Source organism: Mastigoproctus giganteus, chromosome 7 (genome assembly GCF_048544385.1).
Source record: "Mastigoproctus giganteus isolate SK-2022 chromosome 7, ASM4854438v1, whole genome shotgun sequence".
NCBI lineage: Eukaryota > Metazoa > Arthropoda > Arachnida > Uropygi > Thelyphonidae > Mastigoproctus > Mastigoproctus giganteus.
Genome location: NC_143581.1, coordinates 228,232,929 through 228,260,523, shown reverse-complemented (window position 1 = coordinate 228,260,523; position 27,595 = coordinate 228,232,929). Strand labels below are relative to the sequence as shown.

Below are 27,595 nucleotides of genomic sequence, written 5' to 3'. Positions count from 1 at the left end.
CATAGATGTTGAAATTTTTCTTAATAAATGACACAGCAAAAATGTCATGGTGATGCTAAAATTATGCTGAGGTAGAGTCAGATTTCTGGGTACTGGTGACAGATTCTAAACATCTACAGGAAACACTTGCTTTTAAGTGTTTCCTGCAAATGTACTTCACTGTTCCTTCAAATACACTTTCAAGTTGAACAGCAAAGTCAAAGAAGGATCATTTAAATAAAATGCTACTCCAAGCAAGAGATTAGACATTCATCATACACACCTTGGTAATGAAATTATTATGAACAAAGGTCAGTCCTGTTTATCAAAAGTGCCTTCTTATTTGTAGTATAATACTGAGGAAATTAATGATAAGAATGTTACACTCAATGCCATTATGGGATACCATGTTTCTTCTTGTGCAAACTTCAGTTTTCAAAAAGCAAACTGAAGCTTGTACTAGAAGAAACATAACAGATTTAACTCATCAGCATTTTCAATTTATACAGCTATCTTTCCTCCGATGAAATGGCAACAGCATTGAAATAGCTGTTCACAATGTGCCATCATATTTGAATAAAAGCAGCAATTTGTCCTTGAGGTTGTCACAGACATTCTCTCAGATATGCCAGACAAGCTGTTCCTACTACCTGGGAGTCTAAAACGCTGATGGAACTGATATTCGGGTGACACTCTAGTCAAAGTGGACCCAATTTCGGCGAAGTCCGGACGGTCTATGACAGCCAAATCCTCTGCTTGCACCTTCACGATGGTGGGACTGTTAGTAATCCTGGGTATAACCTTCATGCACAAGTACATGGTGGGTGACAACCCAGGTGTGAACCAACGTAAGCAGGGGTCGAAGTGTGGCGCCCACACCACATGGAGGAATGCCGCCCCTTTATGTTACCAGGCAGTACTAGGTGGTAGATGACTCTCATCAACCGGTGAAATACCACCACTTTGCTTATTGGAGGCTTGAAGTGGTGGAACCCATGTTTAGTCTCTAGAGCTAAGTTCCGGCCAACCCTTCCCTATCTCTTCCATCATGCAGTATGATTGATGATTTTTGAGGTTATGATGAATGTCGTGGCGAGATCCAATATTCCTTACATTTCGAGGGTACAGCTCTAAAACGGTGTTCGCAGGCCGGCCGCTAGTTAGTACACCGGACTGAACCTATTGGTAACTCTCTAGGAAGCTTCCGGATCAGCTAGTGTATAATCTTGCTACCTCTACTCTGCCAGATAGTGACTGGAGGGAGTCCGAGTAGTGTGTATGCGGGGAGCATTGTCGAGGCCACGTTATGTCAAGGATCTGGGTATATTCTTACCACATGTATGCCATATCCAAAAATTTCATTACTTCATACAGCATGTCCCACCCACTTTTTCTTACTATTGAATACACCATGAATTGTCAAAATAATAGAGCAAGCTTATCTGCGAAAAGATCTAAACCTCCCAAGGACTTCCTAATTCATTTCACAAATATACGTGGTCTCAATTCTAATCTCAACGATGTCCATTTCCACTTGCAGTCTTCCAAACCCCATGTACTTTTTCTGACTGAATCTCAGTTATCAGTTGATTCAACTACTGCTCATCTCAGATGTCCAAATTATTTGCTGTATGATTCCTTTCGCCTCAAAGGAGGTACTTGTGCATATGTCCGTTCTGATATTCCCTGTCAGAGACTTGGCAATTTGGAATCTCCTCTCTTTGATCTTCTCTGGCTTAAAATCTCTCTACCTCATTGTGTAAAATTCATCTCTTGTCTCTACCGTTCTCCAAACTCCACTAATCACTTGGAGCTCTTTGACTTCCTCTCTTTGCAACTTGACTTTCTCCAGTCCAACTTTCCTAACAGTGAGGTAATTTTCCTTGGTGATTTTAACGTTCACAACTCCAGCTGGCTTCAGTTTTCTAGTCACACCGACCCAGCAGGTCGAGATGCTGAGGCTTTTGCAATTACTAATGACCTAGCACAGATTGTTCATTTACCTACAAGAATACCAGACAATCCTAATCATACAGCCAATACGCTTGATCTTTTTCTCACAAACAACCCTTCTAAGTACAAGGTTGAAGTGAGAGGTCCTTTAGGCACTTCAGATCACAACTTGGTGATTGCCTCTTCTCCAATGGAACCTTTATCTCATGGCTATTCCCAACCTCGTATTGTTTGGCATTACAAGAATGCAAAATGGGATGACCTGCGAGACTTCTTTTCTTCTTTTCCTTGGTCCGATTACTGTTTCAAAACTTCTGATGTCAACGTTTGCTCAGATCGTGTCAGTGAAATTATTCTTGCAGGAATGGAATCCTTTATCCCACACTCCACTTTAAAATCTCGTCCTTTATCTAAACCTTGGTTTTCCAATAAATGTGCTAAGGCTGTCCAAGAGAAGAACGTTGCATATCGTAATTGGCTTGTTTCTAATTCTTCAGTTTCATTTTCTGCCTACACCAAAGCTCGTAACAATTGTAAAGCAGTTATTAATCAGTCCAAACTAGAGTTTGAACAGGCTAAGAGTAGAAAACTTGCTTCTTGCCCTAATGGTAGCCGAGCATTCTGGTCTCTTGCCAAAGCTATTGGCCGCAACTTTTGCCCATCTCTGCTCCCACCTCTGTCCAAACCAGATGGTTCTGTTGTCACTTCAGCCAAGGATAAAGTTGACCTGCTAGCATCCCATTTTTCTTTGAGCTCATGTATTAATGATCTTGGTAAAACACCTCCCACCATTCCTAACACGCTCCATTCAATGCCTCCTGTGGTCTTCCGTCAAAAGGATATCAGAAGGATTTTGATGAATCTTGATGCTAAGAAAGCTCCAGGTCCTGATGGTATTTCTCCACTTGTTCTCAAAACCTGTGCTCCTGAACTTACTCCTATTCTTTGCCGCCTTTTTTCACTTTCTTATTCCAAAGGTGTTTTTCCTTCTGCTTGGAAATTTGCTCATATCCAGCCAGTTCCTAAAAAGGGTGACAAATCCCTCCCATCCAATTATCGTCCCATTGCATTTACTTCTACTCTTTCTAAAGTAATGGAGAAATCAATTAACCGCCAACTCTTAAACTACCTAGAAACCTTCCGTCTGATCAACGATCGCCAGTATGGATTCCGTCAGTGTCGATCCACTGGTGATATTCTGGCTTATGTTACCCATTTATGGACTAATTCAATGGAAAGGTTCGGTGAAACACAAGTAGTTGCTCTTGACATCTCAAAGGCTTTTGATCGTGTTTGGCATAAAGGTCTTCTAAACAAGCTTCCATCTTATGGTTTGCCAACTGTTTTTAGTAATTGGTTATCCAGTTTTCTCTCTGATCGCTCACTGAGGGTGATGGTAGATGGCTCTCTGTCTTCTAACTTCTCCACTAATGCCGGTGTCCCCCAAGGTTCAGTTCTTTCCCCCACTCTTTTCCTCTTGTATATCAATGACCTTCTTCCATTGACTGGAAATCCTATCCATAGTTTTGCCGATGATAGCACATTGCATTCAACTTTCCATTTTGAGAAACCTTGTCCAGCTCAATCAGCTTCAAGTTCTCGAAAATCTGCTGCCAATTCCTTAAATGCCGATCTTCAGGTAATTCTCCAGTGGGGCAAAGACAACTTAGTTGATTTCAACCCTTCTAAAACTCAATCTTGTCTTATATCTCGCAAAAAGGATTCTTCTGCTCCTATGCTTATCTTTAGTGACATTCCGATTTCTAGGCAAAATGATATATCTCTTTTGGGGATTACCCTGACTTCTAATCTCTCTTGGCACAAGCATATTACAAATATTGCTTCCTCTGCATCTAAAAAACTTGGTTTTCTCTTTCGCTCTCGGCGTTACTTTTCTCCCAAACAGCTGCTCACTCTGTATAAATCGCAAATCCGCCCTGCCATGGAATATTGTTCCCACATCTGGGGTGGTGCCCCCAAAACCTCTCTCAGGCTTCTTGATTCCATTCAGAAGAGGGCAGTTAGGTTAATTAATGATTCATCTCTAACAGAGTCTCTCCACTCGCTGTCTCATAGACGCACTGTTTCTGCTGCATGCCTCTTCTACAGATACTTCCATGGGCACTGTTCTTCTGAATTGGCTTCTATAATTCCCGCTCTCTCTTTCAAAACAGTCCGAACACGTGCCGCCACCAGCCAACATCCATTTACTGTCCAACTTCAAACCCACAGAACCAACTTTTCATCTTCCTCATTTATTCATTCAACTGCCGTTTTCTGGAACAACCTTCCTTCATACATATTTCCTGAAAATTACAATCTACAGAAGTTCAAGTCCAATATCAACAAATATCTTCTTTCGTCTTCTCAACCTCCAACCCAAGCACGGTACTAAGTACTATAGGTTATAATACCTCTCGTGTTTGGGGTTCTCATAAAAAAAAAAAAAAAAAAAAAATATCATGATGTTGCTACATATGAGAGAGAGCAATGACATTATAGAAACCTATGCTATTCTTAGTGCAGATGCTATATTTCAGTTTTAGTATAGGAAAAACAATAATAAATAAAAAAAAATTAGAAATTATCCTTTATTAATGTAGTATTAATATATAGACCTCACAGAGTATTTCAAATATGGTGCAACCTCAATATAATATAATGCAGGTGAAAACTTTAATACCCACATTATAAGTAAAGCATATTATGGCCAAAAAATTATTTTTTTCCATAGTTTTTTTAACATAAATACACTACTTTGTAAATAAGTACTTTATTTACTAATGTCTGAGGACGAGGGTTGCCGGTGCGGACGTGCCTTTCTGCCACTCTTGGAACAGAGCAGTTTTTTCTGATTTATTTTCTGCTTTATTAGTTTAAATTGACATATTAACTTATTTTCTAGAGTAGCTTTATATTCCTATTTACGGCTTAAGTTTAAAGTAACTTAGATAGAGATTTTGTAGGTATTACTTAGTATCGGAAAGGGTATCAAATCCACGTGTTTACCGTTCGTAAATAGCCGCCATTGTTAAGGGAAAATTAATCAGTAAAATCTATTAATCTTGTCGAACTTCACTGGCAATTAAATTGTACTTTTAACTATACATATAACCACTTAGGTTACGTAACATAAATAATTAGTAAAAATAAATAATTAATACATAACTTGATACGGAAGTTATATAAAGGGATTTCGTAGATAACACTCGTTACTGAAACAAATATTTCGTAGATAACACTCGTTACTGAAACATAAATATAGCGTTATGACTGTGTTGGGATAAAAGTTTAGGATTTAATTTTGTACTGAAATTGAAATTTTATTCAAAGTAAATCGAAATCATGACTCAAACCAGAGCAGCAAAGCAAAAGGCTCAAGCTAATGGAAATGCTGTGGCTCAGGGGAGAACTGAGGGGGGCAGTTGCCCTCTGAATCACAGCCTTTTAAGATGCACTATTTGCTTGATGTTTGCGGAGCAGTCAGGTATGGGACATGATACTGCCATGGAGGATATCTTTGTATGTGCGCGATGCAAGGAGTGTAAGGAAATCAGGCGACAACTCAGCGTTGTTATGGGCTTATATGAGAGCTTGAAAGACAGGGTGGATGCCCTCGAAGGATTACAAGTGAGGGGCCCATCAAGCTCTCAGCTGCCCACACCAATGCCAGATCTTGCACTTGGTCATCGCGCAACACAGCGGCAACCCCCAAGGCAGAATGTGCTAGTCCCAAAGGAACTAGTAGTTGTTGGTGACTCTATTGTCAGGGAAAAGGGGAAACATGCTTTGTAAAAAGGATAGGTGGAACAGGACCAGGGTATGTCTGCCAGGGGCAAAGGTTGATGACGTTGTAGAGCGGATATCATCTTTTAAGAGCACAAAAGGTGATATAGTTGTACACGTTGGCACTAATGATATGAAGAGTAGGAGACTGGCGGAATTACTTAACAAGTACAGGTCACTGATGAAAAAAAGCTGTGAATTAGGGTTGAATTTGAAAGTGTCTGCAATTCTGCCCAGACACGATAGGAGGGAGTATATGATGAGAGCCCTGTCGATCAATTCGGCCCTGGAAAGATTGTGCAGGGTTCAAGGGGTAGAATTTTTTTTCAGCCTGGTCTGTACTTGTTAACAGGAGAGACTGCTTCTACAGGGATGGGATACACTTAAATAGAAAGGGTGCAAGAATGTTTGCTGATGCTATCGAGGCAGTGTTAGGTGGGTCGGAAAACTGCTAGATTGGGGGTACAAGGACTAATAGATTAACAGTAGCCACTGGCAGAGGAGAAAGTGATTCTTGCACTGCTTCTATTGGAATGAGCAGCTGTTGTTGTTGTTGTTTTGGTTTTTAGGAGCATTAGCAACTAAGGCCATATTGCTTGGAATGAGCAGCAGCCTGGAAAATAAGATGCAGGATATTTCAGAGACTGCTGGGAATCATGGGGGTACAAGTAAACACATGGGTTGTGTTAGGGTGGCTAAGAGGAAGAGCAGGTGCATGTATATTTGCGTGTACACCAATGCTAGGAGTTTAGTAAATAAATTTGATGAATTTGAGGTATTGCTCAAAACATCAAAGGCAGATATTGTTGGGATTTCAGAGACGTGGTGTCACACAAATATAAGGAATGCAGAACTGGAATTTGGGGAGTACAATATCTACATAAAGGATAGACAGGATAGGAAGGGAGGAGGGTTTATGCTATTAGTTAAGAAACACAAAATCCAAGGAAGTGAAGCCAGTCGACATCGCTGGACAGTGCAGTGTCGAGTCAGTTTGGTATGACATAAGCATTGGGAGATCAAAATTGAGAGTAGGAGTGTGCTATAGGCCTAATGACTCTGATGAGTATAATAAGAAACTGTACAGAGAAATAGAGTGGGCCAGTAAATCAGAGAGTCTTATAATGGGGGATTTTAATTTCCCAGATATTGACTGGAATTTGGGGGCTGGTCACTCACACACTAGCAAGGCTTTTGTGGATTTAGTGGATGATTGTTTTCTACATCAGCATGTTCGGAAGGCAACTAGAGGGAGTAATACTCTTGATTTGATTATCAGTAGTGATTCTTCATGCATTAAGAATCTGCAGATAAATGAACCACTAGGTGGCAGTGATCACAGTGTTCTGAAGTGGGAGTTACTCAAAGAGGTAACTACCATTAGGGGTAAAGGGAAAGGGTACTGCTTTCGTAAAGGCGACTACGATGGACTGAGACAGTATTTAAATTCTATACAATTGGATCAACTGATGACGTTACCAACAGCAAATTCAAAATGGGAAGCATTCAAAGAACTTATCTTGCAAGCTACTAAGCTTTACATACCAACTAAGAAATATTGTTCAAGGTTTAGGCCTAAATGGATGTCAGATGAACTAATGAGGCATATGGCAGAGAAGAAAAATGCATGGGATACATACAAATTAACACGTGACACAGAAGCCTATGATAGATACAAGTTGATCTGTAACCAAGTTACAAAAGGAGGTTAGGCAGGCGAAGGTAGATTACGAGAGATCCTTGGCAAGGGATGCGAAGAAAAACAGCAAAGAGTTCTTTACTTATGTAAACTCTAGAAGGAAGGGGATGAATCAGATTGGTCCACTTGATATCGATGGGTCAACTGTTGATGATCCTGCTCAGGTAGCTAACAAACTAAATGAATATTTTGCATCGACATTCACACATGAGGAGTTATTCAGCGAGGGGAATGCAAGAGGTGTATTCAACTCTAGCAGTAAGCTAGAGAATCTTGTAATAACTGAGAGTAAAGTGGAGGAGAAATTGTTGAAGATAAACACAAGAAAGGCACCTGGGGTGGATGGGATCTATCCAGTTATATTAAAGGAGGCAGCAAAGGAAGTAAGCAAACCCTTAGCCATAATTGTGAGAGCTTCCTTGGACTCAGGGGAGGTACCCATGGACTGGAGATGTGCAAATGTGACCCCAATTCACAAGGGAGGATCACAGCCTGACACAAGTAATTATAGACCTGTGAGTTTAACTTCTGTTCCCGGAAAATTAATGGACGCACTGGTTAAAGAAGCACTGCAGGATCATCTACACAAGACTTCAGTTATAGCGCGGACACAGCATGGTTTTGTTAAGGGGAAGTCTTGCCTGACCACTTTGATTGGATACTATGATGCAGTCACAAAAGAACTGGATGCAGGGAATAACTTTGATATTATATACTTGGATCTTAGAAAGGCTTTTGATACTGTTGCACATGGAAGACTGCTGAACAAATTGGAGCAGTGTGGCATTGGAGGCAAATTGCTGCTATGGATAAAGGGGTGGTTGAGGGAGAGAAGACAGAGAGTGGTAATCAATGGACACTGCTCATTGTGGACTAATGTTATTAGTGGAGTCCCTCAGGGTTCAGTATTGGGTCCTTTATTGTTTTCTGTATTTATAAATGATATTGATGATTTTATATCAAGCTTAATGTCCAAGTTTGCACACGATACGAAGGTTGGCAGGGTTGTCAAAGACACTACTGACACTATGCTGCTGCAACAGGATCTGGAAAGGTTGAGCAGATGGGCTGAGAGGTGGCAAATGAAGTTTAACATTGACAAATGTAAAGTACTACATATGGGAAACAGCAACCCCAGAGCAACGTATCAACTCTGTGGTACTACACTGACAGTGGTAGAGAATGAAAGGGACCTGGGGGTTGTTGTGCAGGCAGATATGAAGTTCTCTGAGCAGTGCAGATGGGCTGCAAGAGTAGCTCATGGTGTATTGTCAATGATATATAGGAATTTTTCTAGCAGGGATAAGGAGGTGATTATTCCCTTGTATAAGGCAATGGTCAGGCCACACCTAGAGTACTGCATACAGGCCTGGAGGCCTCATTTCAAGAAGGATGTAGAGCTGCTGGAATGAGTACAGAGAAGGGCAACAAGGTTAGTGAATGGAACAAAGGGGTGCTCTTACGAAGAAAGGCTTAAGTTTTGCAAATTACAGTGTCTGGAGACTAGGCACCAGCGAGGTGATCTGATATAGGTGTACAAAGCCTTGAATGGTTTGAGCATGCTCAATGCTGATGGGATTCTTCCTCTTGCTCAGAATAATCACCTGAGAGGGCATAAATTCAAATTGAGGAAAGACAGATGTAGGATAGATGTGCGGAAATTTGCCTTTAGCCAGCGGGTGGTTGGTAGGTGGAACAGACTTCCATCCCTCGTCGTGGAAGTTGATAGCCTAAATAAGTTTAAGGCTCAGCTGGACAGGTATTTCGAACGAACAGTGGGGTGAAGTGGAAGTGGTTATTTTTTATTTATTTATTTTACTTTATTTTTTTTTTGGCTGATGCTGCATAAGCTTGCTTTCTTGCATCAAATGCCTCTGCTAATGCTAATGTTTTATTAGTATACAAAGTATTAAAGGTTATATCATTTCCTTTACATTTTACTAACACACAATGCCATTACGAACTTACATTTTATACATTTGTTCTGAAATAATCATGTAATTTAGTTTACTGGAACTGATGACAGTGTTTTTTCAGTTCTTAATTCTTAACAGTCTATTGTTCCTTCTGGAATTCCACACTCTATAAATATACTGCATTTTGTTTTGCCAGTCTTAACTCTTTCAACAATCTAACTTTTCTTCAACTGTTTAAGTTGTTGTTGTTATTTGGTTTTTAGGAGCATTAGCAACTAAGGCCATATTGCTCCGGGGATATGCGGTGGTCATTCCCTGACCTTTCCGCATCCTCCGTATTTGGTGGTCATGGGCTTGAACCCTGGTCTAATCAAGAAGCTTGTGCTACGCACTGCTGCTCCTGCCCACATGGCTACAGAGGTGCCACTGTTTAAGTAATTTTGCCATGTATTTATTTCTGATGCCCTAGAATTTACTGTGTTTTGAGAAAACTAAATCAAAATCAAATTGTCCAGCCAATCATAATATTGAAATGAAGTCAACTATACAAAAATATAAAAATAATGAACTAAATAAAAATATACATGAACTGATAAGTGATTTCTCCATAAATCACTTATCAGCTCATGTATATTTTTATCTAGTTTGGCCCTTAGCAGCTCTTGCTATCCTAAGCATAACTTCCAGTTGTAGAGAGATTATCATGTGCTGTTGTTTACAAAAATTTACTTTGTAACTAATGTAATGCACTTAACTAACAGTAGCCACACTCCCCTCCAGAATCAGCTGTTTGTAATTAGTGTTCCACTGATATACTCTTTTTCTGCATCTCTAGCTAAGGGGAGAAACTAGGTGTCTATAGTCATTAGTCACCAGTGAGTCCTGTTGTTTACAAAAATTACTCATCAAGGGAATACTGAATATATTGAAGCAAATATATAGCTAATTTCCCCTCTTAGATATATGATAGTAGGATCTATAGTAGATACAAGTATATACAGCATTCACTTTTTCCAGTTTCCAATATGAAACTGCTAATTGAAACTAGTAAGGAGTTATTCAGGGAGGGGAATGCCAGAGATGGATTAAACTCTGGCAGTTAGCTAAATGATTTTGTAATAATGGAGAGCAAAGTGGAGGAAAAATTGTTGAAGATAAACATAAGAAAGGCACCTGGGAGTGGATGGGATCTATCCAGTTATATTAAAGGAGGTAGCAAAGGAAGTAAACCCTTAGCCATAACTATGAGAGCTTCCTTGGACTCAGGGGAGGTACCCAAGGACTGGAGATGTGCAAATATAACCCCAATTCAAAAAAAATTCAAAGAGCGACACAAGTAATTAATGGAGACACTGGTTAAAGAAGCACTGCAGGATCATCTAGACAAGAGTTCAGTTATAGCTCAGACACAGCATGAGTTTGTTAAGGAGATGTCCTGTCTGACCAATTTGATTGGATACTATGATGTGGTCATAAAGGAACTGGATGCAAAGAATAATTTTTATATCATATATTTGGATCTTAGAAAGGCTTTTGATACTGTTGCACATGGAAGACTGCTGCACAAACTGGAGCAGTGTGGTAATGTAGGCAAATTGCTGCTATGGATAAAGGGATGGTTGAGTGGTAGATGACAGATAGTGGTAATCAATGGACACTGTTCTTTGTGGACTAATGTTATTAGTGGAATTCCCCCAGGATGTGGTGTTTGGTCCATTTTCTGTTTTTATTAATAATATTGATGATGGTATATCAGGTTTAATGTCTGAGGCTACTAGGCTTTTCATTCCAACTAAGAAATACTGTTCAAGGTTGAACTTGGCCTGTTATAACGTACGATCACTCATCGGTGAAGACAGGATATTAGAGCTGGAAAAGGAATTAGAAAATGTGAATTGGAATATCATCGGTTTGGCTGAAACAAGAAGAAGAAATGAATCACTTATAAGTTTATCAAGTGGAAATCTGCTGTACACCAATGGAAACAGTGAAAGGAGTGAAGGTGGAGTTGGGTTTCTGGTCCATAAAGATTTTAAAAACAACATTTTGGAATTTAAAAGTACATCACCAAGGGTGTCAAGACTAATATTCAAGATTTCTAAGAGGTACAGGCTAAATATTATAATGATTTATGCACCAACATCGAGCCATGATGATGAAGAGGTTGAAGAAATGTACACTGAAATTGAGAGTCTTCTAGATGAGCAGAAAACCCACTACACTATTATTATGGGGGACTTCAATGCTAAGGTTGGAAAAAGGCAAAAGAGGAACTATAGGAAATTTTGGAATTGGTGAAAGAAATAAAAGAGGTGAAAGACTTCTGGAATTTGCAGAATCTCAAGGACTGTCAGTAATGAACACTTTTTTCAAGAAAAGGGTGAACAGAAAGTGGACATGGAAGAGTCCAAATGGATTAACAACTAATGAAATCGACTTCATCCTCACTAACAGAAGATATATTGTGAATGATGTTACCGTCCTGAATAAGGTAAATGTTGGAAGTGATCACAGAATGGTAAGATGTACACTTGATATAGATGTAGGAAAGGAAAGGAAAAAACTGACTCGAGTAAATAATAAAAAGGTCTTTGAAATAACAGAGGAGGAGAAAAAGCAGTATGTACTGGAACTTAAGAACAAGTTTGAGCTTCTGCAGACTGCTCAGGACCAAGATATCGACGAGGAATATTACAACTTTCTGAAAGTGATAAAGCCCAAGAAACCTATAGGGAAACAGAAATCCAAAGAAGAAAAAATTAGTCAAGAAACACTTGTCATGATGAACCAAAGACGACAAATGAAGAGCAAGAAAAACACTGACAGGGAGAAAATTGAGTATACTGAGTTACGCAAAGCCATTCGAAAGAGACTCAGAGAGGACTTTAGAAGATTTAACACAAGAAAAGTAGAACAAGCATTAAGGGAAAACAAAGGATTTAAATCAGCAGCCATGAGCAGTAATACAGAAAGACAAATGATACTGAAACTGAAGAATAGCGATGGTGTACTTATAAACAGCAGAAAAGGCATAATTCAAATAGCAGAAGACTACTATAGAGAATTATACAAGGAGCGAGGGAATGATACCAGCAGTGGGGAAGATGGATTGCAAAGTAGCAACATATACGACATACCCAATATTCTTCCTGATGAGGTAGAACATGCATTGAAGAAAATGAAGAATCGGAAAGCCCCGGGGGAAGATGAAGTTAGCATTAGCATTAGTAGAGGCATTTGATGCAAGAAAGCAAGCTTATGCAGCATCAGCCAAAAAAAAAAAAAAAAAAACCACTTCCACTTCACCCCTCTGTTCGTTCAAAATACCTGTCCAGCTGAGCCTTAAACTTATTTAGGCTATCAACCTCTACCACAAGGGATGGGAGTCTGTTCCACCAACCAACCACCCGCTGGCTAAAGGCAAATTTCCGCACGTCTATCCTACATCTGTCTTTCCTCAATTTGAATTTATGCCCTCTCAGGTGATTTTTCTGAGCTAGAGGAAGAATCCCATCAGCATTGAGCATGCTTAAACCATTCAAGGCTTTATACACCTCTATCAGATCACCTCGCTGGTGCCTAGTCTCCAGACACTGTAATTTTCAAAACTTACTGTTACTGTAGAGTTGTTAAAATTCGGAGAAGAGACATAACACAAAAACTGGCAAGGCTCTTCACAAAGTGCATTAGAAAAGGTGTGATGCCTAAGCAGTGGAATAATGCAATCATAGTTTTGCTGCATAAGAAAGGAGATAAATCAGAAATTGGAAATTATAGACCAATTAGCTTGTTATCCCATATCTACAAGTTGTTCACAAGGGTCATTACTAACAGATTAGAAAGAATACTTGATGAGAATCAACCGAAAGAGCAAGCTGGCTTTAGGACAGGATTCTCAACTATGGATCACCTTCACGTAATATCACAGCTAATGGAGAAAGCAAATGAATATAAAACACCATTATGCTTGGCATTTGTGGATTATGAAAAGGCGTTTGACTCCATACAGCATAAGGCAATGTTTCGGGCACTGGAAAGACAAGGCATAGATACTCCATATATTATGATTCTGAAGAAAATATATGAGAATGCTACATCCTTTATTAGACTAGACAAAGACAGTAGCAAATTTAAAATCGAGAAAGGAGTTCGACAAGGAGACACAATATCTCCGAAGCTGTTTACTGCTGCCCTTGAGGAAGTTTTCAGAAGATTAGACTGGTCGCAGAAAGGAGTCAATGTGAACGGAGAGTACCTAAACCATTTACGATTTGCAGATGACATTGTGGTCATAAGCCACGATCCCAAAGAATTAGAGGAAAATCTTAATCAGTTATGCACAGTTAGTAAGGATTTTGGACTAAAGATGAATATGGCTAAAACAAAAGTAATGATGAACAAGTATGCCACGGAAAGGGAAATAATGATTGAAGGAGCAGTAATTGAAAAGGTGGAGTCATATACTTATCTGGGACAAGTTATTAGCTGTAATAATGATAAATGGCTGGAAATCAAGAGAAGAATAAATTTTGGAGATGGATAGCATTCAGGAAATATAGTCACATACTGAAGAGCAATATCCCAGTTTGTCTGAAACGTAAAATAATGAATCAATGTATACTCCCCACCATGACTTATGGAAGTGAAACTTGGACACTCACCAAAAAGAATGGAAGAGAAGCTAAGAACTAAGAACAACAGAGTCTGCTGACGAGGCTACTAGAGACAGTCGTGTTCCAAGCCGCTAAGTGGATTTTTCTTATTTATTGATTTGAAATTATTGTTTTTCTAAAACTTTTGATTTAAATTTAGTAGTATAACATTATTTTGTGATTTTCGGATTAACTTGGTGTATTTATTCTTTACTCGGCCTTGTAATTACATAAAAGTATCGGTAAAGGTTTCCACGTGTTTCAACTCCGCTAGCGTTCGTAATTTTCCCGCCATTGTGATACGATAGTTGTATGCCGTACTAGATAGCGTTAGTTGAACTTCGTTAGCAGTTAAATTGTACGTTTAAATAAATACATATAACGACTTAGATTACAAACATAATAATAATTAATTATATTTAACATAATTAATAACATAACATAATTAATTATAATTAATTAATAAATTAATAGAATCATGACTCAGACCAGAGCAGCAAAGCAAAAGGCTCAAGCTAATGGAAGCGCTGTGGCTCAGAGCAGAACTGAGGGGGGCAGTTGTCCTCTGACTCACAGCCTTATAAAATGCACTGTTTGCTTGATGTTTGCAGAGCAATCGGGTACGGGACATGATACTGCCAAGGGGGATGTCTTTGTGTGTGCGCGATGCAAGGAGTGTATCGATATCAGGCAACAACTCGGCGTTCTTGTGGGCCTATATGAGAGCTTGAAGGACAGGGTGGATGCCCTCGAAGAAACTAAATTGAGGGGCCCATCAAGCTCTCAGCTGCCCACATCAACGCCAGAGCTTGCACTTGGGCATCGCGTAACACAGAGACAACCCCCAAGGCAGAATGCGCTGGTCCCGAAGGAACTAGTAGTTGTTGGTGACTCTATTGTCAGGGAAACGGGGAACATGCTTTGTAAAAAAGATAGGTGGAACAGGACCAGGGTATGTCTGCCAGGGGCAAAGGTTGATGACGTTGTAGAGCGAATATCATCTTTTAAGGGCACAAAAGGTGATATAGTTGTACACGTTGGCACTAATAATATTAAGAGTAGGAGACCGGCAGAATTACTTAACAAGTACAGGTCACTGTTGAACAAAAGCCGAGAATTAGGGTTGAATTTGAAAGTGTCTGCAATTCTGCCCAGACACGATAGGAGGGAGTATATGATGAGAGCCTTGTCGATCAATTCGGCCCTGGAAAGATTGTGCAAGGCTCAAGGGGTAGAATTTTTTTCAGCCTGGACTGTACTTGTTAACAGGAGAGATTGCTTCTACAGGGATGGGATACACTTAAATAGAAAGGGTGCAAGAATATTTGCTGATGCTATCGAGGCAGTGTTAGGTGGGTCGGAAAACTGCTAGCTTGGGGGGAGACAAAGACCAATAGATTGACAGTAGCCACTGGCAGAGGTGAAAGAGATTCTTGCACTGCTTCTATTAGAATGAGCAGAAGCCTGAAAAACAAGATGCATGGTATTTCAGAGACTGCTGGGAGCCATTGCGGTACAAATAAACACATGGGTTGTGTTAGGGTAGCTAAGAATAGAAACAGGTGCAGGTATACTTGCATGTACACCAATGCTAGGAGTTTAGTAAATAAATTTGATGAATTTGAGGTATTGCTCAAAACATCAAAGGCAGATATTGTTGGGATATCAGAGACGTGGTGTCACACAGATATAAGGGATGCAGAACTGCAATTTGGGGAGTACAACGTCTACAGAAAGGATAGACAGGATAGGAAGGGGGGAGGGGTTATGCTATTAGTTAAGAAACACATAAAAACCAAGGAAGTGAAGCCAGTCGACATCGCTGGACAGTGCAGTGTTGAGTCAGTTTGGTGTGACATAAGCATTGGGAGATCAAAATTGAGAGTAGGAGTGTGCTATAGGCCTAATGACTCTGATGAGTATAATAAGGAACTGTACAGGGAAATAGAGTGGGCCAGTAAATCAGAGAGTCTTATAATGGGAGATTTTAATTTCCCAGATATTGACTGGAATTTGGGGGCTGGTTACTCACACACTAGCAGGGCTTTTGTGGATTTATTGGATGATTGTTTTCTACATCAGCATGTTCAGGAGGCAACTAGAGGGAGTAATACTCTTGATTTGATTATCAGCAGTGATTCTTCATGCATTAAGAATCTGCAGATAAATGAACCACTAGGTGGCAGTGATCACAGTGTGCTGAAGTGGGATTTACTCAAAGAGGTAACTACCATTAGGGGTAAAGGGAAGGGTTATTGCTTCCGTAAAGGCGACTACGATGGACTGAGACAGTATTTAAATTCTATACAGTGGGACCAACTGATGATGTTACCAACAGCAAATTCAAAATGGAAGCATTCAAAGAACTTATCTTGGAAGCTACTAGGCTTTACATACCAACTAAGAAATATTGTTCAAAGTTTAGGCCAAAATGGATGTCAGATGAACTAATGAGGCATATGGCAGAGAAGAAAAATGCATGGGATACTTACAAATTAACACATGACACAGAAGCCTATGATAGATACAAGTTGATATGCAACCAAGTTACAAAGGAGGTTAGGCAGGCAAAGGCAGATTACGAGAAATCCTTGGCAAGGGATGCAAAGAAAAACAGCAAAGAGTTCTTTACTTATGTTAACTCTAGAAGGAAGGGGATGAATCAGATTGGTCCACTTGATATTGATGGGTCAACTGTTGATGATCCTGCTCAGGTAGCTAACAAACTAAATGAATATTTTGCATCGACATTCACACATGAGGAGTTATTCAGCAAGGGGAATGCCAGAGGAGTATTCAACTCTAGCAGTAAGCTACAGAATCTTGAAATAACTGGGAGTAAAGTGGAGGAGAAACTGTTGAAGATAAACACAAGAAAGGCACCCGGGGTGGATGGGATCTATCCAGTTATATTAAAGGAGGCAGCAAAGGAAGTAAGCAAACCCTTAGCCATAATTATGAGAGCTTCCTTGGACTCAGGGGAGGTACCCATAGACTGGAAATGTGCAAATGTGACCCCAATTCACAAAGGAGGATCAAAGGCTGACACAAGTAACTATAGACCTGTGAGCTTAACTTCTGTTCCAGGAAAATTAATGGAGGCACTGGTTAAAGAAGCACTGCAGGATCATTTAGACAAGTCTTCAGTTATAGCTCAGACACAGCATGGTTTTGTTAAGGGGAAGTCTTGCCTGACCAACTTGATTGGATACTATGATGCAGTCACAAAAGAACTGGATGCAGGGAATAACTTTGATATTATATACTTGGATCTTAGAAAGGCTTTTGATACTGTTGCACATGGAAGACTGCTACACAAATTGGAGCAGTGTGACATTGGAGGCAAATTGCTGCTATGGATAAAGGGGTGGTTGAGTGGGAGAAGACAGAGAGTGGTAATCAATGGACACTGCTCATCGTGGACTAATGTTATTAGTGGAGTCCCTCAGGGCTCAGTGTTGGGTCCATTATTGTTTTCTGTATTTATAAATGATATTGATGATGGTATATCAAGCTTAATGTCCAAGTTTGCAGATGATACAAAGGTTGGCAGGGTTGTCAAGGACACTACTGACACTACACTGCTGCAACAGGATCTGGAAAGGTTGAGCAGATGGGATGAGAGGTGGCAAATGAAGTTTAACATTGACAAATGTAAAGTACTACACATGGGAAACAGCAACCCCAGGGCAACGTATCAACTCTGTGGTACTACACTGACAGTGGTAGAGAATGAAAGGGACTTGGGGGTGATTGTGCAGGCAGATATGAAGTTCTCTGAGCAGTGCAGACGGGCTGCAAGAGTAGCTCATGGAGTATTGTCAATGATATACAGGAATTTTTCCAGCAGGGATAAGGAGGTGATTATTCCATTGTACAAGGCAATGGTCAGGCCACACCTAGAGTACTGTATACAGGTCTGGAGGCCTCATTTCAAGAAGGATGTAGAGCTGCTGGAACGAGTACAGAGAAGTGCAACAAGATTAGTGAATGGAACAAAGGGGTGCTCTTACGAGGAAAGGCTTAAGTTTTGCAAATTACAGTGTCTGGAGACTAGGCACCAGCGAGGTGATCTGATAGAGGTGTATAAAGCCTTGAATGGTTTAAGCATGCTCAATGCTGATGGGATTCTTCCTCTAGCTCAGAAAAATCACCTGAGAGGGCATAAATTCAAATTGAGGAAAGACAGATGTAGGATAGACGTGCGGAAATTTGCCTTTAGCCAGCGGGTGGTTGGTTGGTGGAACAGACTGCCATCCCTTGTGGTGGAGGTTGATAGCCTAAATAAGTTTAAGGCTCAGCTGGACAGGTATTTTGAACGAACAGAGGGGTGAAGTGGAAGTGGTTTTTTTTTTTTTTTTTTTGGCTGATGCTGCATAAGCTTGCTTTCTTGCATCAAATGCCTCTACTAATGCTAATGCTAATGCTAACTACACAGCGAAGAATGGAACGAATTATATTGGGAATCAGACTGTTAGATAAGAAGAGAAACACATGGATTAGGCAGCAAACTCAAGTAAAGGACATTCTTATCAAAACTAAAGAACTAAAATGGTCTTGGGCAGGACACATAGCTCGAAGACATGATGACAGATGGACTAAGAAAATAACAGAATGGTACCCAAGAGGAGCTAGAAGAAAACCTGGAAGACAAAGGCGGAGATGGATAGATGAAATTCATGAGTTTTTGAGTAGTAAATGGATGGCCAGTGCTCAAAACAGAAGGAACTGGAAAGTTGCTGGAGAGGCCTTCATCCTGCAGTGGATTGAAAATGGCTGATGATGATGATGTTCAAGGTTTAGGCCTAAATGTATGTCAGATGGATTAATGAGGCTCGTTTCAGAGAAGAAAAATGTATGGGATGCATATAAAGTATCAGATTTCACAGAAGCCTATGGCAGATATAAGCTAGTCTGTAATCAAGTCACAAAGGAGGTTAGGCAGATTACGATCTTTCACAAAGGATGCAAAGAGTTCTTTGCTTATGTAAACTCTAGAAAGAAAGGGATGAATCAGATTGGACCACTTCACATAGATGGATTGACTATTGATGATCATGCTCGGGTAGCATATAAACTGAATGCCCATGACCACCAAATACTAAGGATGCGGAAAGGTAAGGGAATGACCAGCGCATATCCCTGGAGCAATATGGCCTTAGTTGCTAATGCTCCTAAAAACCAAATAACAACAACTACAACAGATAAACTGAATGAATATTTTGCATCTACATTCACACAAGAGGAGTTATTCAATGAGGGGAGTGCCAAAAGTTTATCAAACTCCAACAGGGAGCTAAGTGATTTCGTAATAACTCAGAGCAAAGTGGAGGAGAAATTGTTGAAGTTAAACATATGGAAAACACCTGGGATGGATGGGATCTATCCCGTTATATTAAAGGAGGCAGCAAGGGAATTAAGTAAACCCTTAGCCATAATTATGAGAGCTTCCTTGGACTCAGGGGATGTCCCCATGGACTGGAGGTGTGCAAACGTGTCACTAATTCACAATGGGGGTGCAAAATATGACAAATATAACTATAGACCTGTTAGTTTAACTTTTGTTCAGGGGAAAATAATGGAATCACTGGTTAAAGAAGCACTGCAGGATCATCTAGACAAGATAGCAGTAATAGTTAAGACACAGCATGGGTTTGTTAAAGGGAGGTCTTGTCTGATCAATTTGATCGGATACTATGATGTGATCACAAAGGAATTGAATGTCAAAAATAATTTTGATTTCATATACTTGGACATTAGGAGAGCTTTTGATACTGTTGCACCGGAAGACTCCAGTACAAATTGGAGAGGTATGGCATTAAGGGTAAGTTGCTACAATGAATAAAGGGATGGTTGAGTGGGAAATGACAGAGAGTGGTAATCAATGGACACTGCTCTTCATGGACAAATATTATCAGTGGAGTTCCCCAGGGTTCGGTGCAGGGCCCACTGTTGTTTTGTATATTTATCAATGATATTGATAAAATAAATATTGACTGAATGGTATATCGGGCTTAATGTCCAAGTAGATGATACAAATGTTGTCAGGTTGTTAACTACAGTAAAGACAGTATGCTACTCCATCTGGATCTGGGCAAATGGGCTGAGAAGTTGCGACTGAAGTTGAACATTGACAAATGCAAAGTATTGCATATGGGTAGCAATAACCCAAGATAAACATACCAACTGTGTGGTACTACACTCAGGGAAGTGGAAAGTGAAAAAGACCCAGGGGTTATTGTGCAGTGAAATATGAAGTACGCTGAGTAGTGCAGACAGGCTGCCAGGGCAGGTTATGGAGTGTTTTCAATGATATATAGGAAAATTGCTAGATGAGTTGCAGTTTAAACCCCTCCCCATTCCCTCATCTTCAAAAAATCTTTTCTTTTAATCAAAAATAAAAAATAAAATATTTCCTCTGACTTTTTATGGGACTATATCGTATTAATGAAAGAAAGGATCTGACGGTTACGCTTGGTGAGGAAACCAAATCTAAGTTGTGTGTGGGGGGGGGGGGGGGTATTTATTAATTTCTATTTCCCTGTACCTTAGTATCGCCATCAAGTTGCCATTGTTATGATTTCGTACAGCAGGTCCTCTCAAGTACTAAGCCCCGCAAGCTACTTGACTTCATTAAAAAATGAGAATTTCCAGGAGCTGAGAGATATTCTCCCCACCCCCACACGAATATATATAATACCCCGAAGTTACGCGATAGGTGGGTCCGACGAAAATCGCTTAAGTCGAATTCGCGTAAGTCGGGATACAACTTTGCATATAAATACATATAAAATTTGTTTAATTGGGACCAAGGACTAACAAAAACACTAGTTTAAAAGAAAAATATTTAATAAAATTGCAGTGATTTTTACATATTAATACAAATTATGTATTAAAAAAATAAATGAGTTACATAAAAAAGTTATTTCAATGTCGATGGCTTCATAAAATCTAATAAATTCGTCTGACGACACAGCGCCTTCTTTTTTTCACGCAGAATTTCTTTGTAGCAAGCTAATAATTTTTTATTCCTTGCTTTGTAGCTATAATGCATTCTTCGTTGGAGTCTATGTTTTCTAAAATTTTTAAGCCCTTTTCAATTGAACTGAGACCTTCTGTCAAGCTTGCAACTGTCATGTACTTTTCTGGTGGAACTGGTCTGAAGTGTCGGATAATTCAATGATGTTTTGCTCACGCATCTCTATGAGCTCATTCATTGTCAGCTCCTCACTATGTGAATCCAACAGCTCGTTGACATCATCACCATTGACTTCCAAATCTAATTGCCTGGCAAGATTAACAACTTCTTCTATCATATGAGCGACATGATCAGTTTCCTGCGTTGTTTTCGTCTCGTTTTTGAAAAAAAATGGACAAAGTTTCTTCCAGACACCATTCAATGTTTTTTGTGAATTTCATCCCAAGATTCTTCAATGATTCTTACGGCATCTAAAACATTGAATTGTTTCCAAAAGTCTTTAACAGATATCTCACTATTTTGTCTCATAGCTTCATTCAGATGTGCAAACGAACACCTCGTGTAGTAGGCCTTGAATGTTTTGATGACTCCCTGGTCCATCGGTCCAAGCTGGTTGTGTTTGGAGGCAAAAACACAACTTTCACATGTCGGTCAAAATTAATTAGGGTGGCAGGAGGGTGACTGGGTACATTGTTAATAAGAAGGATCAATTTAAATGGAATCTGTTTAGACTTGCAATAACGTTCGACTTCGGGTATGAAGTGGTGACCAAACCAGTCCTCAAAAACGGAAGCTGTCACCCAAGCTTTATGATTTGACTTCCAAATCACTGGTAAGCTACTTTTAGATATATTTTTTAAAACTCTTGGGTTTTCGGAGCAATAAATTAAGAGAGGTTTTAACTTGCAGTCACCAGCTGCATTCCTGCCGACGATCATTGCCAATCGGTCTTTGGAAACCTTAAAGCCTGGAAAGTTTTTTTATTTGTGAAAACGATGTAATTTCCGACAAAAGTTGAGCGCGAATTTACGCACACATATAAATATGACAGTTGGAATGCAAATTCTTGTATATGTGTGCAGCTCATGTGGCAGCAAAGTTGAATTTTGTTCATCTTTCGCTCTCACTCTCCGCCATTGCACCGTATATCGATAGCACATGAAAAACGACCTTGAAGATAGTGGGCGGCAGTGTTGCCAAACGAAAAAATCAAGAACCGCGTAACTCCGAGTTCGTGTAAGTCGGGGTATTACTGTATATTATATATTGTATATATATTATATGTGAGCTGTCAGTTTCTCAAACGCAATGACACAAATATAAAAACAAGTCATTTATCATACAAATCTACTTACAATACATAACTGATGTTCATTTATATCTAATCTATTCATTTCTTTCATTTAATCTGTTAATATATGCTATCATTTCCATAAAATTTCTCCCAATTAATAATCTCAACTCTCTGTACACAGCTTCAAACACTAAACTAATTCAATCTTAATTACTTCCTCATATTTCTCTTAATCACCAATATCAATCTCTTAACAACAGCAATCCATAAGTCGCTAACTTAATACTAACAATTCTATGTAATCTCTCTTAATTTAGCAATATCAATTTTCTTTACAACTTCAACCAACAAACCAACTCAATACTAAACATTTCCTTATTTCTCGTGATTCTTCAACTTCAACCTTACTCTAAAATAATCTCCCACTTTATCTAAGTACCATTTCCAAAACAACACAGTTCAGAGGACTTACTTTCCTTCTCTTTCACGGTGGGATTCCTTTGTGTGGGTTCCTTCCACGGAGTGCAGTGATCTTTCTCTCTCTCTCTCTCCTCTTAGTTGAACTCTACATCTCCACTGTATAGCTCTGCCAGTACTGTCTTATTTCAAGAACAGTTCTCTGTTAATACTGAAGGAAATTACCACAGCAGTAGTAGAAGCCAGAGCACTATCTCACGGGATTGTTATTCAACTTCCTGATTAACTTCTAGTACAGGAACACGCCCGGCAGAACCCTTCACTGCTGCACACTCCCAGAACAGGCTGTGAACTAAACCCAGAACTACCACTGGAAGTCTGCAACCCCTCCGAACAACAACTACAAACCCCTCTTTTGGTGCGAGCACCTTATTTATTTCCTTCTCATTTATTTATTTATTGAATTTATTGCAAGTTAGAATTGCCCCTTGTACTATTTTACACGCAAGCTTATGTGCAAAGGCCAGAGGGGTTTGCACGTATTTACGTATCTTTCCCCTATCTAATTTAAACCTGACCCAATCATGGTGTTAGTCTTTAAACTCAGTCTTCTTCCTTTGGTGGGAAAAACAGAATATTTTTCCCACACAATGAAACGCTTTTATCTTTTACATCACAATCGAGAGGCATCTGTAGCCGAGTGGTCAGAAGCGGGAGTGCAGTGGTGCACGCTCTTTGAATAGACTGTGGTTCAAACCCTTGACTGCTAAAAAAACCCTTCAATAGCCTTCACATGAATTGTTGAGGGTGGCTTCCATCTTGTCATTGATTGATAATTGCTGCAGTTTATCGTTTTAACAGCTGCCGTAGCCAAGTGGTCAGGCGTGCGGGTGCATAAGTACACGTGCCTTGAGTGACCGGGGTTCAAGCCCTTGACTGCTAAATATTGTGCTGTTTCTTGTATTCTGTCTATCTAGTGAACTCCTCTGACCGTTTGGTCATCCTGGAGTATAAACAGAAAATTTATTTTTTATTTATCACCTGTTAACTTCTGAAATGCTCCATACCGACACCCTTTCCCAAAATGCAATAAGTGCTGCATCCTCAAGTAGTGGTGTAATAAAGGGATTAAACCAGTGGTTTTCAACCTTTTTTTTTTTAAATAAGAGCACCCCTCAGTCATTTATTTTATTTTGCAGCACCCTTACTCAACTTTCTGCCTGTTAGATCTGATTTTCTCTCTGTATATACACTGAGCAATCACTAAATTATGACCACCCCTATGAAAACTGAATGTGACTCGTTGACAACGTGAGGTACGAGAGTGAAGAGCTAGTCGACCTATGTAGCATAGATAAGGTGTCAGTGGTTCAGTAGGTAGTAAAATTACGAGCGTGATGGGTAAAAGGAAGGATTTATCGGACTTTGATAAAGGACAGATTGTGGGTCCTCAATGAGCTGGTGCCTCGATTTCCCAAACGGCTTAACTGGTGGGGTGTTTGAGAGCTACTGTAGTTAAATTGTACCAGGACTGGCATCAAAATGGTCAAACAATGACCCAACAGCAAAATTGCAAAGGTCAGCGAAAGGTTGATGTTAGAGGTGAGCACCAGGTCCGATGACTCGTACAGGTGCAGCACTGTTGAAGGGTTGATTACCCAATACAACATGAGCCAACTTGAAAAAATATCTGGCATGAACATGCGTTGCATGCTCGCACATATGGGCTATACCAGCAGACGACCCCTACGGCATCCTCGCCTAACCGAGGTTCATCGGCGTAAAAGACTCGCCTGGTGCAAAGAGCATGCAAGTTGGACGTTAAGACTGGAAGACGGTGCACTGGTCAGATGAGTCGCATTATTTACTCCACACCATGGATGGTTGTGTACAGATTTGATGTCAACAACATGAGGCTCTTTATCCATCATGCATGGTATCAAAAGTGCAGGCCGGTGGAGGCGGTTGTATGGCGTGGGGCATGTTTCACTGGCAGGAACTTGGACTGTTTGTGCATGTGGAATGTATCAGTGGTCTCTGCTATTGTCAACTGCTTGCTGACTGTGTACACCCCTCTATGTTACACTTTTTCCCGAATGTCAATGGTGTCTTCCAAGATGACAATGAATGCGCCGAGCCATCGGGCACTTGTTGTAGGAATGGTTTGAGGAACACAGTTCTAACCTCCAGCATATTGATTGGCCCCCAAACTCCACCGATATCAATCCCATAGAGCACTTGTGGAACACTATGGAAAGCCATATCAGGCGTCTGGATACACCAATCACCTCCATACCTGCATTGCTGAATGCATTACACACAGCTTGGTTGGCCATACCTCCCGAACACTTCCAACATCTTGTTGAATCAATGCCATGTCGGATAGCTGCTGTACTGAGGGAAAAAGGAGGAGGACCTACAAAGTATTACGTAGGTGGTCACAATTCAGTGATCACTCAGTTTTTATATATTTATATATATATATATATATAATATTAAAAAATATGCTATATGATAGTTATTAAAATAATATAATTATAAAAATTACATTTCATAATTCAAATTATATATATACAATATTTTAATTTTATTCTTTACATAGAGGTAATAAGTAAACATCAATTATAGATCACTACAAAATTAAAAAGATACTGTACACCTTTTTATAATGAAATAAACATAAATTTTTTTAAAAAATAATAATAAGTTTAACTTTTTTTTCCTTTTTTTTTGTTAGTTGTTGGCGCATCGGCTTCTGTGGCCATAGTGCACCTCCCAAAGTTTTTGCATTTTACTCTGATCCAAGTCCGAGGCGGGATTCAAACCTGCGACCTTTGGGTTGCCAGGCAGGCACTTTACCCACCTGGCTAGCCCGGTTAGCTTAAGTAACTTAAACCCAAATTACGTGGCACCCCAGTTGAAAACAACTGGATTAAACTATTGTTCGGAAGCTTTTAATTTTTTTTTTAATAATTTTAATTTTTTAATATTTCCATAATGATGTTTTCGTTATTCCTTAAGTGCTTTACTTCCACACACACTATACTTAATAAGAGAAATATATTTGTAAGATTTTATGTCTTACAGTTTCATGACGTTTTCAGGTTTCCATTGCATTTTATTATGTATAACAACCCATCATTTGCAAATTCAGCAGTATTAATGATTTATTGTTTTCGATTTTATAACCTTTATGTGAATAAATCAATGATAATTATTTTTTAAATCAGTACCGAAAAACCGGTATTTTTGTATCAATACTGGAAAAAAAATTACCGGGATCCCGGAATCTCAGTATTGTAAGTCCTACTTCAGACAGATGCCACTTTTTGAAATTTTTTTTGTATTTTTTTAAAATTTCAGAAAAAAAATCAAATCAAATCAAATCAAATGATTATAGTATTTTTTTGTTTTAATTTCATTGCTGACTACAATGAAATGAAAACAAAAATTGTGAATTAAGCAGAATTAATTTTTCATTTGGCATTTAACAGTGCTAGTGTTAAGCATGCATGGAATAACGGCATACACTGGCTACAGCTAAAGGAATTAAAAGGAAGTTGGACAGCATGGGGATTATGAGATTAAGTAGAAAAATAATAACAAAAGAATAGAATAATTAAACACGAAAAATCGTTATAGGTTTGAGAAACTAAAAACAGAAGCAATAGAACTTGAAAACAGAATATATCATGAAATGATTTACCTTATTAGGACTTGTAAAAGGTTTATCAACTTGTTAAAAAAAATTCCAACTTATAAATAAAAAAATGGCTATTATTAATTAGCTATTTTTAATATTCAATATATACTGTCCAGTCAAAACATTATGGCCACCTACCAACTAGTGGTTATGCCTCCTCTTGCCACCAATACTGTTTATGTGGCACGAAATCTATAAGGCCTCTGAATGTTGCAGGAGATACGTTATATGCCATGTCATAAGGAGTGCATCCTGTAAATCTGAGATAGTACAGAGTGGAGGTTCTCTGAACCCCAGAGATATTCTATGGGATTCATAACTGGCAAATTCAGCAGCAAACATAGTTTGTGGAACTCACTTGAGTACCCGGTAAACCAGTCTTGGACAACACCAGTAATATGGCAGAGCACATTATCCTGTTGGAACACAACTGTACCATCTGGGCAGACAGTCACCATGAAGGGGATACACCAGATCAGCCACAATGAATAGGTAATTTTTAGCATTCAGATTACAGTCTAGGGCTATGAGAGATTTCCAGGAAAAACATCCCCAAAACACTGCTGTCACCTGCCTATTTCTGTTGGGCCAGAAAATCCAAGTAATTTCTCTTCAATTTGTTGATCCTACATCTACCTCCATACATCATAGCAGGAAACATGTTCAATGGGAAAAGCAACTTTTTTCCAGCCATCCAATGATGCCATTTGGATGCAAACTTTAGGTATCACTGACAAAGGGTATCCATAAGAATAGATCCTTTGACTGGGCACCCATTCCAGTAGCCCATACCAAGGAGAGTTTGTTGGATTGTGGTCTTAAAAACACTGCTGGTTGTCCCCTGGTTAAAGTCTGTGGTTAGCTGTTTTACCAATTTCCATCAGCATGCATATGGTAGAGCAGCCTACTGCTGCTCTGGATGCTAATCATCTACTTTTGGAACACCTTAATTATTGCAGTATGCAAACAGCTGATAGATTTGCAGTCTCCATAATACTGCCTCCTTCAACCAGTACCCGACAATCTTTTTTTCTTTTTTTTTTTCCCCCAGGTTTGTCAGATCATGTCCCTCAACTTGGGCAAGGGACATATGGAATGTGGCCCATAGATCAACTAAATCTATGAACCACATTCCACGGATCTGCAGTATGGCATTTACCAGTTCTCACTGCAACATGTGTGCCATGAGATGGAGAGGAATGATCAATTGCTAAAAC

At 39.5% G+C, this 27,595-nt stretch overlaps 1 protein-coding gene across 1 annotated transcript in view; it reads right to left on the bottom strand.

Annotated features, from left to right (window-relative positions):
- The window catches only part of LOC150083757 (STAM-binding protein), a 144,707-nt gene that overhangs the window by 4,359 nt on the left and 112,753 nt on the right, over nucleotides 1–27,595 (bottom strand). The window lies entirely within an intron of this gene.